Below are 4,841 nucleotides of genomic sequence, written 5' to 3' on the forward strand. Positions count from 1 at the left end.
TCTGAGCATTTAAGGGCTTCCAAAATTTCACCTTGTCCATTTCCTCTATCCAAACATACTAATACTGCCCAGCATGGAGATGGCTTAACCAGGTGAAGACTGTTCTCACATTTTGAACCAATATACAATTTTTACTTTCCCCTCTACTCAATTCCATTGCATGGGAAAAAAATCTATAAATTTTCCCGTGCATACCTTCTGATTTACTTAATAAATCTATAGCATTTAAAAGGGTAAGTTCTCCAGAGTAGAAAATGATTATTCTTTTCTTATGCCCCAAGTATTGGACACATACACTGTGGAAACATGTTGTCATAAAACAAACAAAAACAAACAGAAAGCTTCATTTTTTCAAAGCCTGGTACTGATTATTTTATTAACTTGTAAAGACATGAATGGCACCAAATATGTGTTAGTTTCATTCAGTTGAACAAGAATAATTCACCTAAGGGCTGCTAAATTTAAGACAAAAAGCCAAATATTTCTTGACTTTTTAATTTTAGCCATTCTGACAGGTGTGAGATGATATCTTGTGTGGTTTTGATTTCCATTTCCCTGATGGTGTTGAACATCTTTTCATGTGTCTGTTGACCATTTGTATGTCTTCTTTGGAAAAACATCTATTCAAGCCCTCTGCCCATTTTGAAGCAGATTATTGGTTGGATTTTCATTTGCTTGTTTTGTTTTTTGGCTTTTTTATTTCTTTCTTTCTTTCTTTCTTCTTTCTTTCTTTCTTTCTTTCTTTTTTTTTGTTTTTTTTTTTTTTGGTGTTAGTTGTATAAGTTCTTAATATATTTATCAGACATATCATTTGCAAATATTCTCCACCCTCCAGTAGATTTCCTTGCCATTTGGTTGATGGTTCCCTTCACAGTGCAAAAGCTTTTTATTTTGCTGTAGTTCCAAATAGTTTAATTTTTATTTTGTTTCCCTTGCCTGAGGGTGTATCTAAAAAAAATGTTTCCATGGCCAATGTCAAAGAAATTACTGCCTATGTTTTTCTTTAGGACTTTTATGGTTTCAGATATCACATTAGGTTATCAATACATTTTGAATATATTTTTGTGTATGATGTAAGAAAGTGGTTCAATTTCATTCTTTTCATGTTGCTGTCCAGTTTTCTCAGCACAATTTCTTGAATAGACTGTCTTTTCCTCATTGTATATTCTTGCCTGTTTTGTCATATATTAATTAGCCATAAAAGTATGGGCTTATGCCAGGGGCACCTGGATGACTCAGTGGGTTAAGGATCTGACAGGCTCAGGTCATGACTTTGGGGTCCTGGGATCTGTTCCACTTTGGCTCTGTGCTTAGCAGAGCACTCAGCTCCCTCTGACCCTCCCCCCACTCATGCTCTCTCCCTCTCTCTCTAATAAATAGAAAAAAATCTTAAAAAAGAAGAACTTTCACTATTTGAAAATGATGCAATATATAGAGAGATAACTTAAAGATTCCACCAAAAACTGCTAGAACTGAACTATGCGTTCAGTAAAGTCACAGGATACAAAATCAAGGTACAGAAATCTGTTGCATTTCTATACACCAATAATGTAGCAGCAGAGAGAGAAATTAAGAAAACAATCGCATTTACAATTGCACCAAAAATATTAAGATGCCTAGGAATAAATCTAACCAAAGACATGAAAGACCTATACTCTGAAAACTATAAAGCACTGATGAAAGAAACTGAAGAGGATACAAACAAACGGAAAGAAATTCCATGCTCATAGATTGGAAGAATAAATATTGTTAAAATATCTATACTCAAAACAATCTACCCATTTAATGCAATCCTTATCAAAATACCAACAGCAAAAAAAAAAAAAAAAAAAAAATACCAACAGCACTTTTCACAAAACTAGAATGAACAATTCTAAAATTTGTATGGAACCACAAAAGGCTGTGAATAGCCAAAGTAATCTTGAAAAAGAAAAGTAAAGCTGAAAACTTCACAATTCCAGACCCCAAGTTATATTACAAAGCTGTATTAATCAAAACAGTATGGAACTGGCACAAAAATAGACACATAGACGAATGTAACAGAATAGAAAACCTAGAAATGAACACACAAGTATGTAGTCAGTTAATTTTCAACAAAGCAGGAAAGAATATCTAAAAGAGAAAAGACAGTCTCTTCAACAAATGGTGTTGGAAAAACTGGAAAGCAACATGGAAAAGAAAGAAACTAGACCACTTTCTTACACTGTATATACACAAAAAAATTTAAAATGGACTAGAGACGTAAGTGTCAAACCTTAAATCATAAAAATCCTGGAAAAGAACACATGCAGTTACTTTTTTGACATCAATCATGGCAACTTTTTCTAGATATGTCTCCTGAGGCAAGGGAAACAAAAGCAAAAATAAAGTACTGGGACAATATCAAGATAAAAAGCTTCTGCACAATGAAGGAAACAATCAATAAAACTAAAAAAGCAACTATGGAATGGTATAAGATATTTGTAAATGACATCCAATAAAGAGTTAGTATCCAAAATATATAAAGAATTTATAAAACTGAACACAGAAAAAACAAATGACCCCATTAAAAAATGGACAGAAGACATGAGTAGACATTTCTCCAAAGAAGATATCCAGATGGACAGCAGATGACAAGACGCTCAACATCACTCGTTATCAGGGAAATAGATATCCAAATTACAATAAGATATCACCTCACACCTGTCAGAATGACTAAAATCAACAATACAAGAAACAATGGGTGTTGGTGAGGATGTAGAGAAAAAGGAACCCTCATGCACTCTTCATGGGAATGTAAAATGATGTAGCCACTCTAAACAGTATGGAATTTTCTCAAAAAGTTAAAAATAGAACTATCGTATGATCCAGCAATTGCACTACTGAGTATTTATTCAACTAATACAAAAATACTAATTCGAAGGGATATGCACACCCCTATGTTTATGACAGCATTATTTACAATAGACAAGATATGGAAGAAGCCAAAGTGTCCATCACATTGGTGAATGGATAAAGAAGATGTGAGATATATATATAATTCAGTCATTAAAAAGAATGAAATCTTGCATTTGCAATGACAAGGATGGAGCTAGAGAGTATAATGTCAAGTGAAATGTCAGTCAGAAATCATGATATGATTTCATTCATATATGGAATTTAAGAAATAAAACAAATAGCAAAAGGAAAAAAAAGAGAGGGACAAACCAAGAAACACTCTCCTAATTATAGAGAACAAACATGGTTATGAGAAGTGGGTAACAGGTTGGGTTAAATAGGTGATGAGATTAAGGAGTGTGTATGTCATGATAAGCACTGGGTAATGTATGAAATTGTTTAAACAGAGCAGCCCTGGTGGCTCGGCGGTTTAGCGCCACCTTCAGCCCAGGGCCTGATCCTGGAGACCTGGAATCGAGTCCCACATCAGGCTCCCTGCATGGAGCCTGCTTCTCCCTCTGCCTGTGTCTCTGCCTCTCTCTCTCCTCTCTGTGTATCCTCATGAATAAATAAATAAAATCTTAAAAAAAAAGAAATTGTTGAAACACTATATTGTACAACTGAAAGTAATATAACACTGTATGTTATATTTATTCCACAAATATTTATTGAGCATCTGTTATGTGCCAAATATACATGACATGAAAATTATTTCTTGAGAAACTAGTGTGCATGGTAATGAACAAGGACTAGAACTACAAGCATTAAGAAACAATAAACTTGTGTTGTATGCCACCTTATTCCAGATATCATTCTAGGGACTTTTGCTCAGCAAATTATTATCCATCTACCAAGACTCAATTCAGGCATCAAACCTTGGTGGTATTGCCTTCTTTACACAGACTGGGATTACCTCTGTCCTTTGAACATAACTGCTGTTATGGAATTAATCAGTCCATAGTACCTATGTACCCTGCCTCTTCCCTTATTCAGGCTTCATGAGACAATGGCTGGCATGAGAAACATCAGAAGTCTCCTGGTATATAACATCTCCTCACAATATTTGTTTAATCAATATCCTTTCTATAAGGGATATTGTGGTGTTCTGCACACATCCACCATCTTCTTTCACAGCTGTATACCTTGCCATAATCATATACGACTCTGAACGTCCACCTAGAGCTTCTTACTACATCAACTGAGGCTTCAAATTAGTTTCTCCCTCTGCCATTAAGGCCTCCCTTAATTCCTTGCAGATGTGTCCTCTAAAAGTACTCACTGAGGAAACGTACACAAACTTTCATCTTAGAATCTTTTCTAAGAAACCCAACCTAAGACAGCTGTCTTACAATGTTTTCTTTCTTTTTTAAAAAAAGATTTTATTTATTTATTCATGAGAGACATAGAGAGAGGTAGAGACATGGAAGAGGGAGAAACAGGCTCCATGCAGGGAGCCCAAAGCAGGACTCAATCCCAGGACCCTGGGATCATGACCTGAGCCAAAGACAGACGCTCTACCACTGAGCCACCCAGGTTCTCCATAAAGGAAAAGTTATAATTTTACATAGTAAAATAAGAACTTTGGTTTAGTCTGTGTTTAAATCACAGGTTTGACTCTCTACTTCATTATATTACTTCAACCAAGTGGCTATCATTCTGAACTGCTGTTCTTGTATCCGTGGAATGGAGAGTTCAGTATACCATGGCAGGACTTTAGAGATGATTAAAAATAATATGTGAAAAAAATGTCTGCCACATGATTGACATTCTGATAGTATCAATTGTTATAATTGTTTAGGGAGTGGGAATGAAAGAAAAGGGGCACATGGTAAATCCAGGTTGGCTGGATCAGAGGCCATATTTATGTACTATAAATAAAACTAAGGAAATATATGAACAAAACTGCCCTAGTATCTGTTTGTTTT

The sequence above is a fragment of the Canis aureus genome, chromosome 22 (genome assembly GCF_053574225.1).
Source record: "Canis aureus isolate CA01 chromosome 22, VMU_Caureus_v.1.0, whole genome shotgun sequence".
Classification (NCBI taxonomy): domain Eukaryota; kingdom Metazoa; phylum Chordata; class Mammalia; order Carnivora; family Canidae; genus Canis; species Canis aureus.